The sequence below is a fragment of the Hyla sarda genome, chromosome 10 (assembly GCF_029499605.1).
Source record: "Hyla sarda isolate aHylSar1 chromosome 10, aHylSar1.hap1, whole genome shotgun sequence".
Taxonomy (NCBI): domain Eukaryota; kingdom Metazoa; phylum Chordata; class Amphibia; order Anura; family Hylidae; genus Hyla; species Hyla sarda.
Genome location: NC_079198.1, coordinates 84,612,101 through 84,627,262, shown reverse-complemented (window position 1 = coordinate 84,627,262; position 15,162 = coordinate 84,612,101). Strand labels below are relative to the sequence as shown.

Below are 15,162 nucleotides of genomic sequence, written 5' to 3'. Positions count from 1 at the left end.
TAGTGTAGTGTTTTTAGGGTACAGTCACACTGGTGGGTTACGGCGAGTTTCCCGCTAGGAAATTGCCCTTGCGCGAAAAATTTGCCGCAGCTCATACTTGAAGCGGGAAACTTGCTGTAAACGTGCCCGTGTGAATGTACCCTGTATGTTCACATAGGGGGGGGGGGCAAACCTCCAGCTGTTTCAAAACTACAACTCCCAGCATGTACTGACAGACCGTGCATGCTGGGAGTTGTAGTTTTGCAACAGCTGGAGGCACACTGGCTGGAAAACCTTCAGTTAGGTTCTGTTACCTAACTCAGTATTTTCCAACCAGTGTGCCTCCAGCTGTTGCAAAACTACAACTCCCAGCAAGCACGGTCTGTCAGTACATGCTGGGAGTTGTAGTTTTGCAACAGCTGGAGGCACACTGGTTGTAAAACCTTCAGTTAGGTTCTGTTACCTAACTCAGTATTTTCCAACCAGTGTGCCTCCAGCTGTTGCAAAACTACAACTCCCAGCATGCACGGTCTGTCAGTACATGCTGGGAGTTGTAGTTTTGCAACTGCTGGAGGCACACTGGTTGGAAAATATTGAGTTAGATTCGGTTACCTAACTCAGTATTTTCCAACCAGTGTGCCTCCAGCTGTTGCAAAACTACAATTCCCAGCATGTACTGATCACAGAAGGGCATGCTGGGAGATGTAGTTATGCAACAGCTGGAGGTACGCAACTACAACTCCCAGCATGCCAAGACAGTTGTTTTCTGTGTGGGCATACTGGAATTTGTAGTTTCGCAACATCTGGAGTGCTACAATTTAGAGACCACTGAACAGTGATCTCCAAACTGTGGACCTCCAGATGTTGCAAAACTACAACTCCCAGCATGCCCAGGCAGCAAACAGCTGTGTGGGCATGCTAGGAGTTGTAGTTTTGCAAGATCTAGAGGGCAGTATAGAGATCACTGTGCAGTGGTCTCTAAACTGCAGACCTCCAGCTGTTGCAAAACTACAAATTCCAGCATGCCCACACAGCAAACAGCTGTCTGGGCATGCTGGGAGTTGTAGTTTTGCAACATCTGGAGGGCTACAGTCTAGAGACCACTATAGTGGTCTCAGACTGTAGCCCTCTAGATGTTGCTAGGCAACTACTCACCGGCTTCAGGGAGCTTTCCTCTTCTGCTGCACGCCGCCCGCAGATCTCCGTCGCCGCCCGACGATCGCCGTTGCTCCGCTGCCTCCAGAAGGGTAAGTGGACTCCGGCGCTGCTCCTCTTCGTTTTCCCCGTTCTGCCCCGCCTATTGTGGGTGGGCAGGACGGAGAAAACTAAAGTAACCCCCCCCCGCCCCAGATCTGCTATTGGTGGTCGCGTCTAGACCACCAATAGCAGGGATAGGAGGGGTGGCAACGCGGCGACAGCGATGGAGCGACATCCAGGGCAGCGGTGACGGGTCCGGAGCAGTGGGGACACGTGACTATTACCTCCTATGCAGTGGTCTTCAATCTGCGGACCTCCAGATGTTGCAAAACTACAACTCCCAGCATGCCCGGAAAGTTGGCTGTCTGGGCATGCTGGGAGTTGTAGTTTTGCAACATCTGGAGGTCCGCAGGTTGAAGACCACTATTGGGTTCAAAAACTTAATTTTTTTAGATTTTGCACCTATAAATTGGGTGCGTCTTATACGCCGGTGCGTCTTATAGGGCGAAAAATACGGTAATTTAGCACAGAGACAGAAAAAAAGGTGGTATATGGTACGCTATTTGCTTGAATTTAGGCCCTTTGCAATGATAAGGCCACTGTTAAGCGTATTTGTACGCAGGAAAACTTTTTCTTTTCTTTCATACACCGGCAGGGGTATAACGTGTGGTATAACGCTGAATTTAGCACAGAGACAGAAAAAAAGGTAGTATATGGTACGCTATTTGCTTGTATGTAGGCCCTTTGCAATGATAAGGCCACTGAAAAAGCGTATTTGTACTCAGGAAAAACTTTTTTTTCTTTAATACACCGGCAGGTGTATAACGTGTGGTATAACACTGAATTTAGCAGAGACAGAGTAACAGGTGAAAAATTGTAAAAAGGCACTAAAGTCCACACTAATATGACTTCTTTCTGAACAGCAGCAGGACCCAACAGTGCAGCACCACAAAAAAAAAAAATCCAGGGATTAAACCCTAAATTGCTCTCTGTCACACAATTCTGAGCAGCAGAAGATTTGTGGAAAAAATTAAAATAAACTCAATTGGGCTGAAAAATGAGGAGATAAGATACTTCAGAAAGTTCAGGCAGCTTGGAGATCTGTATGAGGCAGCTGACAGCTATCTGCCCCTCTCTGCTGCAATGCTCAATAACGTGAATAGGAGGTTTAGCAATCAATGATCCTTCTCAGTGTAACAGCACAGCACTCTGCACTCCTGTCTTTCCCTAATGCTGATGTGACTAGCAGTTGCAGTGTAACGCTGTGGTATGAGCTATTCACACACACACAGTCCCGTCCTCTCCATCTGACTGCATAGATGAAATGAAGAGAGGCAAGATGGCCGCCGATTATATAGGGGCTGTGACATCACAGGGGTCAGTGAACACTGATAGGCTGCATCTCACAGGTTCAGGGTCAGCCCGCCTACCTTCATTCCCGCCACTGTTTCCCGCCCTCCCATAATCCCCTGCCCCATGTACTCACATGTGGATCCGCCATCTTAGCTCTCCAATAGCCTGGAACGCTGTAAAATGGAGTTTAATGAAGTGATTTGTGCGATAGAACCGCGGCGATATTCGTATTCGTTGCAAATCAAATTTTTCATGAAATTCGTAACGAATTTGGGTTCGTCAACTTCGATTTTCTCATCTCTAGTCTTGGCCAGTGATATGCTGAGCAGGCAGGCCCTGCTCACAAAGGGCACGATCTGAGGTTTGTTGGGGTAAAATCAGGAGCAACATGAGAAAGTGTTTTAGTGAAATAGTAGTAGATGCTTGGAACAAACTTCCAACAGAAAGTGAATTTAAATACACCTGGGATAAACATACAGTGGGGCAAAAAAGTAGTCAGCCACCAATTGTACAAGTTCTCCCACTTAAAAAGATGAGAGAGGCCTGTAATTTTCATCATAGGTATACTTCAACTGAGAGACCTAATGAGAAAAAAAATGTATTTGCAAATGATGGTGGAAAATAAGTATTTGGTCAATAACACAAGTTCATCTCAATACTTTGTTATATACCCTTTGTTGGCAATGACAGAGGTCAAACGTTTTCTGTAAGTCTTCATAAGGTTTTCACACACTGTTGCTGGTATTTTGGCCCATTCCTCCATGCTGATCTCCTCTAGAACAGTGATGTTTTGGTGCGGTCGCTGAGCAACACCGACTTTCAATTCCCTCCAAAGGTTTTCTATGGGGTTGAGATCTGGAGACTGGCTAGGCCACTCCAGGACCTTGAAATGCTTCTTACAAAGCCACTCCTTCATTGCCCAGGTGGTGTGTTTGGGATCATTGTCATGCTGAAAGACCCAGCCATGTTTTATCTTCAATGCCCTTGCTGATGGAAGGAGTTTTTTCACCCAAAATCTCACGATACATGGCCCCATTTATTCTTTCCTTTACACGGATCAGTCGTCCTTGTCCCTTTGCTGGAAAACAGCCCCAAAGCATGATGTTTCCCCCCAAGGCTTCACAGTAGGTATGGTGTACTTTGGATGCAGCTAAGCATTCTTTCTCTTCCAAACACTACGAGTTGAGTTTTTACCAAAAAGTTCTACTTTGGTTTCATCTGACCATATGACATTCTCCCAATAATCTTCTGGATCATCCAAATGCTCTCTAGCAAACTTCAGATGGGCCCGAACATGTACTGGCTTAAGCAGGGGGGGACACGTCTGGCACTGCATTATTTGAGTCCCTGGCGGCATGGTGTGTTACTGATGGTAGCCTTTGCTACTTTGGTCTCAGCTCTCTGCAGGTCATTCACTAGGTCCCCACGTGTGGTTCTGTGATTTTTGCTCACCGTTCTTGTGATCATTTTGACAACACGGGGTGAGATCTTGCATTGAGCCCTATATCGAGGGAGATTATCATAGGTCTTGTATGTCTTCCATTTTCTAATAATTGCTCAAACAGTTGATTTCTTCACACCAAGCTGCTTACCTATTGCAGATTCAGTCTTCCCAGCCTAGTGCAGCTCTACAATTTTGTTTCTGGTGTCCTTCAACAGCTCTTTGGTCTTGGCCATAGGGGAGTTTGGAGTGTGAATGTTTGAGGTTGAGGACAGGTGTCTTTTATACTGATAACTAGTTTAAACAGGTGCCATTAATACAGGTAACGGGTGGAGGACAGAGGAGACTCTTAAAGAAGAAGTTACAGGTCTGTGAGAGCTAGAAATCTTGCTTGTTTGTAGGTGACCAAATACTTATTTTACTGAGAAATTTACCAATTAATTTATTAGAAATCCTACAATGTGATTTCCTGTATTCTTTACCCCATTCTGTCTCTCATAGTTGAAGTGTACCTATGATGAAAATTACAGGTCTCTGTCATCATTTTAAGTGGGAGAACTTGCACAATTGGTGGCTGACAAAATACTTTTTTGTTCCACTGTATATCTACAGGGTGGGCCATTTATATGGATACACCTTAATAAAATGGGAATGGTTGGTGATATTAACTTCCTGTTTGTGGCACATTAGTATATGTGAGGGGGTAAGCTTTTCAAGATGGGTGGTGACCATGGCGGCAATTTTGAAGTTGGCCATTTTGAATCCAACTTTTGTTTTTTCAATAGGAAGAGGGTCATGTTCACAAGAAAAGCAATGATGTGCTTGGTTTTAACGTAACTTTATTCCTTCATGAGTTATTTACAAGTTTCTGACCACTTATAAAATGTGTTCAATGTGCTGCCCATTGTGTTGGATTGTCAATGCAACCCTCTTCTCCCACTCTTCACACACTGATAGCAACACGGCAGGAGAAATGCTAGCACAGGCTTCCAGTATCCGAAGTTTCAGGTGCTGCACATCTCGTATCTTCACAGCATAGACAATTGCCTTCAGATGACCCCAAAGATAAAAGTCTAAGGGGGTCAGATCAGGAGACCTTGGGGGCCATTCAACTGGCCCACGACAACCAATCCACTATCCAAGAAACTGTTCATCTAGGAATGCTCGGACCTGACACCCATAATGTGCTGGTGCACCAGCTTGATGGAAAAACTCAGGGAACGTGCCAGCTTCAGTGCATTAAGAGGAAAACACATCATCATGTAGGCCACTGGATATGCAAAATTGCTACATGATGATGTGTTTCCCTCTTTATGCACTGAAGCTGGAACGTTCCCTAAGTTTTTCCAGCAAGATGGTGCACCAGCACATTATGGGTGTCAGGTCCGAGCATTCCTAGATGAACAGTTTCTTGGATAGTGGATTGGTTGTCGTGGGCCAGTTGAATGGCCCCCAAGGTCTCCCGATCTGACCATCTTAGACTTTTATCTTTGGGGTCATCTGAAGGCAATTGTCTATGCTGTGAAGATATGAGATGTGCAGCACCTGAAACTACAGATACTGGAAGCCTGTGCTAGCATTTCTCCTGCTGTGTTGCTATCAGTGTGTGAAGAGTGGGAGAAGAGGGTTGCATTAACAATCCAACACAATGGGCAGCACATTAAAAACATTTTATAAGTGGTCAGAAACTTGTAAATAACTCATGAAAGAATAAAGTCATGTTAAAACCAAGCACATCATTGTTTTTCTTGTGAAATTCCCAATAAGTTTGATGTGTCACATGACCCTCTTCCTATTGAAAAAACAAAAGTTGGATTCAAAATGGCTGACTTCAAAATATCCGCCATGGTCACCACCCATCTTGAAAAGTTTCCCCCCTCACATATACTAATGTGCCACAAACAGGAAGTTAATATCACCAACCATTCCCATTTTATTAAGGTGTATCCATATAAATGGCCCACCCTGTATAATAGGATGAACATAAAGGAAAACATACAAAGGCAGACTGGATGGACCAGGTGGTAATTTTCTACTGGCAATCTTCTATGTTTTTTGTATGTATGTGTATATATTTATATTTAAAGAGCCAACCTTAGGGTTATGCGATCTGTTCAGCTGCCCAAGGAGCATCCTCCATTCCTGCTAAAGAAGGCGTCTCCAATGCCCTGGTACCCTAGGCTTATGGCCACCATAATTTCCATAATGTCCATATGTACGTTGTATACAAAAAAAGAAGATTGCAGCAACACACTTGGTCAAACAATGTAGGCTCTTAGTGCACTTTTTGATCAAAACGTGTCCCCCAATCCAGCACGAGGAGGTGGCCTCATTTCGCATGGGACCCTAACACACATTCTGAGCCTAACACTCATAACACTCACCTATGCTGGGCATATAGCCTCTGATTGGATTACATGCTGGATCCATTATCAATTTAAATTAAAATACCTCCTGTGAAAAAGGGGAGGGGTGCATGGTTACAGAGGGTGCCATTCCCCCTAAGTTGCACAAAAAACAAACAAAAGGAAAAAAAGCCAGCACAACTACCTAATACACAGGTGCATATGTATGTTGTACGCTGAATAACATGTATAGCACAACCCGTATAGCAGAGCCAACACTGAACAGCATGTATAGCAGAGCCAACACTGAACAACATGTATAGCAGAGCCAACACTGAACAGCATGTATAGCAGAGCCAACACTGAACAGCATGTATAGCAGAGCCAACACTGGACAGCAAGTATAGCAGAGCCAACACTGAACAGCATGTATAGCAGAGCCAACACTGGACAGCAAGCATAGCAGAGCCAACACTAAACAACATGTATAGCTGAGCCTATATAGCAGAGCTGACACTGTACACCATGTACTACAAAGCTCTGCTATGCGGGGTCTGTTTGTTATACATGCTGTGAAGTGTTGGCTCTGCTATACAGGTTCTGTACTACATGTTGTGCAGTTTGCTTCTATATGGGCTCTGCTATACATGCTTTTCAGTGTCGACTCTGCTATACATGCTGTTCAGTGTTGGCTCTGCTATACATGCTGTTCAGTGTTGGCTCTGCTATACATGCTGTCCAGTGTTGGCTCTGCTATACATGCTGTTCAGTGTTGGCTCTGCTATACAGGCTGTCCAGTGTTGGCTCTGCTATACATGCTGTTCAGTGTTGGCTCTGCTATGCATGTTGTTTAGAGTTGGCTCTGCTATACAGGCTGTTCAGTGTTGGCTCTGCTATGCATGTTGTTTAGTGTTGGCTCTGCTATACATGCTGTCCAGTGTTGGCTCTGCTATACAGGCTGTCCAGTGTTGGCTCTGCTATACATGCTGTTCAGTGTTGGCTCTGCTATACATGCTGTTCAGTGTTAGCTCTGCTATACAGGCTGTTCAGTGTTGGCTCTGCTATACATTTTGTTTAGTGTTGGCACTGCTATACATGCTGTCCAGTGTTGGCTCAACTATACATGCTGTCCAGTGTTGTCTCTGCTATACATGCTCTCCAGTGTTGGCTCTGCTATACATGCTGTCCAGTGTTGGCTCTGCTATACATGCTGTTCAGTGTTTGCTCTGCTATACATGCTGTTCAGTGTTGGCTCTGCTGTACTTGTTGTTCAGTGTTGGCTCTGCTATACATGCTGTTCAGTGTTGGCTCTGCTATACATGCTGTTCAGTGTTGGCTCTGCTGTACATGTTGTTTAGTGTTGGCTCTGCTGTACATGCTGTTCAGTGTTGGCTCTGCTATACATGCTGTCCAGTGTTGGCTCTGCTATACATGCTGTCCAGTGTTGGCTCTGCTATACATGCTGTTCAGTGTTGGCTCTGCTATACATGCTGTTCAGTGTTGGCTCTGCTATACATGCTGTTCAGTGTTGGCTCTGCTATACATGCTGTTCAGTGTTGGCTCTGTTATACATGCTGTTCAGTGTTGGCTCTGCTATACAGGCTGTTCAGTGTTGGCTCTGCTATACATGCTGTTCAGTGTTGGCTCTGCTATACATGCTGTTCAGTGTTGGCTCTGCAATACATGCTGTTCAGTGTTGGCTCTGCTATACATGTTGTTTAGTGTTGGTGCTGCTATACAGGCTGTTCAGTGTTGGCTCTGCTATACAGGCTGTCCAGTGTTGGCTCTGCTAAACATGTTGTTTAGTGTTGGCTCTGCTATACAGGCTGTTCAGTGTTGGCTCTGCTGTACATGCTGTCCAGTGTTGGCTCTGCTATACATGCTGTCCAGTGTTGGCTCTGCTATACATGCTGTCCAGTGTTGGCTCTGCTATACATGCTGTTCAGTGTTGGCTCTGCTATACATGCTGTCCAGTGTTGGCTCTGCTATACATGCTGTTCAGTGTTGGCTCTGCTATACATGCTGTTCAGTGTTGGCTCTGCTATACATGTTGTTTAGTGTTGGCTCTGCTATACAGGCTGTCCAGTGTTGGCTCTGCTATACAGGCTGTCCAGCGTTGGCTCTGCTATACATGCTGTCCAGTGTTGACTCTGCTATACATGCTGTCCAGTGTTGGCTCTGCTATACATGCTGTTCAGTGTTGGCTCTGCTATACAGGCTGTTCAGTGTTGGCTCTGCTATACATGCTGTTCAGTGTTGGCTCTGCTATACAGGCTGTTCAGTGTTCGCTCTGCTATACAGGCTCTGTAGCACATGTTGTGCAGTTTCACAGTTTCGGCCCTGCTATACGGCAGGAAGTTTTTCATCTGAGGGATGACGGAGCTTCGGATGAGGGAGTTTCGGATGACGGAGGAGAGAGGAAGGAGTTGTGGCTGATGACTAATGGAGATTGGTCTGAGGGAGGAGGCGGGACGCTGTTGTGTCTGATGCGGGACGGAGTTACGGCTGATGACTGACAATGTACTAAAATGGACACCGTACATATGGACTAAAGAAGTAAAGGTCCTGTTTGAGATCTCCCGTTGAGACCTTTTTAAATGTTAAGGAAAAAATACACCATGAATTTTGCAATGCAAAATGGTTTAAACCCTCAAAAATGGTGGATTGGAAAGATTTGTCACATACAGTACTTCATTGTAGATTTTGCATTAGGATCCAGAAGCATCAATTTACAGTCTGTGACTAGTTCACTAGATTACAGGTATATTCCTTTACATAAAATCTCTGTTGTAATCTGTGATTTGATCTGTGATAGTTTAGCAACACATGTTGGAAAGGTGACAAGAACATAAAGTGTACATTGCATGTAAAGACCTTTTTTCCATCAAAAATCTTGTCAGCCAAATAAAACATAATAATATACTCATCAGAGTGGATTGTTTGATGCCCATGAAATACATCATGTGTTTGATTCAGCGAATCAGAAGGGGTGAAAGGTAATGTACGGTAATGTCAATGATAATAAAGCCAAGTAACAAGCTAGTTTTCTATTAAATCTATACAGACTAGAGAAAACATAGGAGCAGAGGTAAGAGACACTGAGACACCATAACTTATCATATATAACATAAATAAATAGAGAAACTGATATAATGGGGTCATAGTAGAAGGCAACTAGACAGAAATTGAGGGTAAACATTTTATCATTAGAGTTAGACTTGTAGAGTGGCAGCTATGTTATGGCAGTATCAGAGATTGGCATTAATAACTATGGCAGCTATGTTATGGCAGTATCAGAGATTGGCATCAATAACTATGGCAGCTATGTTATGGCAGTATCAGAGATTGGCATTAATAACTATGGCAGCTATGTTATGGCAGTATCAGAGATTGGCATTAATAACTATGGCAGCTATGTTATGGCAGTATCAGAGATTGACATTAATAACTATGGCAGCTATGTTATGGCAGTATCAGAGATTGGCATTAATAACTATGGCAGCTATGTTATGGCAGTATCAGAGATTGGCATTAATAACTATGGCAGCTATGTTATAGCAGTATCAGAGATTGGCATTAATAACTATGGCAGCTATGTTATGGCAGTATCAGAGATTGGCATTAATAACTATGGCAGCTATGTTATGGCAGTATCAGAGATTGGCATTAATAACTATGGCAGCTATGTTATGGCAGTATCAGAGATTGGCATTAATAACTATGGCAGCTATGTTATGGCAGTATCAGAGATTGGCATTAATAACTGGTGCTTGTTATGGCTCTTTGCACAACCTCTAAACATGAGTGTCACCAGTTCTTTACTTTGTTTCTTGATATGAAGTCAACTGGCATATTAAGGGTATGATGAGGAACCAACACATTGTAATTGAGGAATGATATGTACAACAACATTTTATTATCAGTATTATCAGAAATGGAGGCAATCTGACTGTAGAAGCAGAGAAATCCCTACAACCTCCCTTTTAGCCCAACAGCAAATGTTTTTATTATTATTATTATTATTACTATTAATTATTGTTATTGCTATTATTATTATTATGAGAGCCAGTGTTAGCTGCTAGCTTCACAGTCCAGCCCTGGGGAATTTCATTTCCCCACCACTGCTATTATCTTTTTTTATATGTTGTGTAGTTATAAATATATTGAGCATCTGTCCGAAACAAAAACTGGTGTCATTTTCAAACAACCTCGTCTTTGATTTTATCAGAGCTCATTAACCCCTTGAGTGTGCAGGATTTTTATTTATTTATTCTTGTTTAAATTATTAGATTTCAAAACTGGAAAAAAGGGAGTCATTTAAAAAAAATTTTTAGGGAAGAAGATTATTCATATTAGCCTCTTTCCCAGACTTTTTTCCTCCTATTTCTTAGTCCCCATAGCTGATTATTACATGAAATCTTCAGATTGCATACACTGAACAATGATCTGCCATAGCATACCACTGATTAGTGTTATCGGTGCTCCATTGCTATAGCCGTCCACGACTTTCTGCAGCAAAGAAGCCAATTCGACGGCAGGGAAGCAGGTAAGAGACTTCCCTCCGTCCTAACAGCAGATCGGGACCATGCAATTTCGCTGAAAGTGTCCAGATCAGCTACCCTGAGCTACCGGGATGTGTTCTCTGGGACTTTTTGATGCTGCAAATAACTTTGACTGCAATGTCTTAAAGGGGTTATCCTGGAAAACACTTATATATATATATAAAATCAATTGGCTCCAGAAAGTTAAACAGATTTGTAAATTACTTCTATTAAAAAATCTTAATCCTTTCATGAGCTTAATCCTTTCATGAGCTGCTGAAGTTGAGTTGTTCTTTTCTGTCTAAGTGCTCTCTGATGACACATGTCTCGGGAACCTCCTAGGTTAGAAGCAAATCCCCATAGCAAACCTCTTCTACTCTGTGCAGTTCCCGAGACAAGCAGAGATGTCAGCAGAGAGCACTGTTGCCAGACAGAAAACAATAACTCAACTTTAGCAGCTGATAATTATTGAAAGGATTAAGATCTTTTAATAGAAGTAATTTACAAATCTGTTTAACTTTCTGGAGTCAGTTGATATATATATATATATATATATATATTAAAAAAAAAAAAGTTTTTTCCTGGAATACCCTTTTAAGGGTTAATGCCACGGGTCGTGGCTGCTGATAGCAGCTGGGACCAACCCGATATTAAAGGCTCTTATCTCCTGAGCATGCTTGAAAGAAGGGGCGCAGGTGCGGGGGATATGTATCCAAAGTATAGACATTCTATAACATAATAAAAATGATTTTATTTTCTGATGCCAAGTGTCTTGACACTTGACTGAGAAATAAAAAGGCAGTTTTATAAGTTTAGTAATCACGATCAGCTCCAGGAAATGTACAGTTTGCTTTATACGCCAACAGCTATACAATGGTGTCTGCAGGTCTTAGCAGCAAATACAGATGACAGATTAAGCAGCAGTTGCCAACAAAAGGAGAACAGCTGATACTCAGACACACCTGTATAATAAGACCTTGACATGAAGCCGCTAGACTTAACATACCAATTTGCTGACTTTGCAGTTTATTCTTTAGAGTGCCAAATATTCAATGCATTGACAAGCTGTGTATTGGAGGAAAACTGCACAATGAATGCAAAAAAGACACCTATGCAGAAAAACCAAATTGTGCAGTTGTCCATAGCAACCAATCAGATTGTTTTCATTTTTAAATAGGCCTCTGCAAATTTTAAAAGGAATCTGATTGGTTGCTATGGGCAACTTCTCCACTTTTTTTCTTTGCACAGGTTTTAGTAAATCTCCCCCATAGTACTCAAACTTTATAATATTTAGGCTGAATACATTTGTCACCATGATAATATACCTAGTAACCATTTCTATATTATATTGTAGTCACAAAAACTGGGGCAGGATATGTATACTAAACCCAGTTTACTAAAGCACTGTTCTGCTGAGATGTTGGCTCAGAAATTTATTAAGCAAAAACATCAGATTGTGGCGGATCAATCTGGGGCAAAACATAAAAAACCTTGAAAATGGTATATGCAAAAAGTAACCAACTTCATATGAATGGTTGCCATGTACTGGTATCGAAAACCTCTGGCAGCTAAAGGCCCCCTGTAATGCAGACATAATAAAAAAGGTTATCTGTGATGCCAAAAATCACTTGGCAAACAGGTAAACATCTTTTGCAAAAACTCAAGAACATAAAACTCTGGTGCTTCTATTTAAATGATAAGGGTCTTGTCAAGTCCTCACACTAAAATTATGACAGACACTGGAATGTATTAAATTGGCCATAGCAACTGTTTTATTACATAACCAAACCAATATACCAACCTTTAAAGGAATATCCTTCCTCCAGCAATAAATCATGCTGTGCTCTGAATGACAGTAGTCAGTGATTAGATTTTCAGCAGAAAAACAGCAGCTATGTGCTAAGTTGTGACTGAGAATCTTCACTGCTTTTCTCTCACGGCTCACAAGCTCCTCACACAGGGAGGGGATGCGAGGAGGAGGGGTGCTGTTTACACCAAGACAAGGTGGATTTGGAGAATTATGTTTTTCTCTCACTTTCTGCATGTAAGTGACAGCTGAAAGAGGAAAACTGCTCTATATAGCTAATAAATTATATTTAGACAAATACATAAGTTGGTGAGAGGTAAAGGATGGGCTATGGGTTTAGTTCCCCGGAAAATAAAAACTTTAAGTTCCCCCAAATTTACATAATAATTCTTTTTTTTTTTATCAAATATGTTTTTATTATGAAACATATACATAGCAAATAAGTAAACGTGGCACAATTGCCCAACATTTCCCAAGCATGGGAGTATAGAAAACAATATTTGCATAGCTAGCAACAACTAAGTTGCAGACGGTGAACATATCACAATTGCAAAGAGATTTAATGGTGGGGAAGAAGGGGGGGGGGGAGGGCAGCCAGTTGAGAGTAAGGAGAAAAGGGGGGGAGGAAAAAATCTAAGCAAGAAGAAATATCTAATTAGAGGACATGATGTCCAAAGATAAGTAAGGGTACTTACGATGGGGAGAGGATCTACTGTATACTATATGGAGCCATTGTGTGGATCTAGAAGAGGAAAAAATAGACCAAACTGAGGGGTTATAGGCCGAAGAAAGCCAAGGCGACCATGTTTTTAGGAAGGAGCTGTGGGTTTGCGAAGCTCTACTAGTCAACTCTTCGAACCTGCACAAATTTGCATAATAATTGTACATACAAAAAAACGGAAACACTTTAGGATCGAAAGGTGGTTCTTGTGGCCTGACAATTACTGGTGGTCCCTCATTTGCTAAACTAGCAGGTTTTTAAATCCAGCTGAAAATCACTGCCTTAGGCTAAGTTTCTACTTGTTTTTTTTTTTGGGGGGGGGGGGAAACACCAAGAAAAACGCCAATTCTGCCGCATGGCGTTTTTTCAGCCAAAAAATGCTGCGGCCAGATGTTAGCTGTAAATCAATGAGAAATCTCAAAATTATTTTTCCACTTGGCATTTTTCAGTTTGGCAGGTTTTTTTTTCTTAGCCTTTTGGCATTTTTTCACTATATTTGGCGTTTTCAGCTCCTTGGCGGTTTTGCAAAATCGTAGCATGTTGAGCCACTGGCGTTTTTCTCCCTGAAATCGTGGTGTTTTTCTCCCACAGTAGTCTATAGGAAAAAAAAAACGCCAAGAAAAACGCAATTTCGTAGGGTACCATTAAAATATAATACTGTAAAGATACAGTAGTGATGTAAAAAAAATTAATTTAACAAAATTTTTATAAATTTTTAAACTGGGATCAATTTATGTGGGCAGGAAGGGCACTAAAAATATAGCCGACAATAATCAAAATGTAGTGTGTGTGTGTTTTTCACTTTTTATTCTTTATTTTTTAGGTGGTACTACTACTCCCAGCATGGAACATACACTGTTCCATGATGGGAGTAGTAGTACATGTACTAATTGACAGATCGCCCCAGGTTCTGTTGCGATCCTTCTGTATAATGTATAGATGCGGCCGGCCGCTCTTCAATGGTTCCCTGCACTGCCGTATATATACACCTATTCCTATTTCCCTCAGAGAGCTGTGATTGGCCAGATGGTTCCAGCCTATCACAACTCTCTGTGGGAAATATGAATAGGTGTATATATAGGTCAGTGCAGGGGACCATAGAAGAGCGCCCGGCCACATCTATACATTATACTGGAGGATCACAGCAGGTGTCCTGAGTGACATCCGCTATGATTTTTCCTTAACTGCAGACCGTGCTCCATGATGGGAGTAGTAGTACTCGTCCCCTAGACATCTTATCCCCTATCAAAAGGATAGGGGATAAGATGTCAGATCGCAGGGGCCCGCTGCTGGGGACCCCGTGGATCTACCATGCAGCACCCACCTGTAGCGGAACTGCTGGAACTGCTGGAGGTCCTCAGGCGGAGTCCATCTCGACCACCGCAGCTGTCACGCCCCCTCCCATAGACTTGCTTTGAGGGGCGGGGTGTGACGTCACACGGGGACAGAGTCGTGACATCACGATCTTCCGTCCCAGTGGTCGAGATGTACTCAGCCTGAGGACCTCCAGCGGTTCTGGAAGCCGCTACAGGTGGGTGCTGCATGGTAGATCTAGGGGGTCCCCAGAAGGGGGACCACGGCGATCTGACATCTTATCCCCTATCCTTTGGATAGGGGATAAGATGTCTAGGGGCAGAGTACCCCCTTAAGGAAACATCACAGCGGGTGTCACTCCTGACATCCGCTGTGATCGTCCTATCTATTGCAGAGATGTGGAGCGACTCTATACAGCGCTGGCATCTCTGCAGTACACTCCCGCCAGTGATGTGAATAGAACA

General features: G+C 42.8%; 1 pseudogene; it reads left to right on the top strand.

Annotated features, from left to right (window-relative positions):
* Positions 1–1,137: 1,137 nt before the first annotated feature.
* LOC130293764 (indolethylamine N-methyltransferase-like) overlaps positions 1,138–15,162 on the top strand; it is a 37,692-nt pseudogene continuing 23,667 nt past the window's right edge.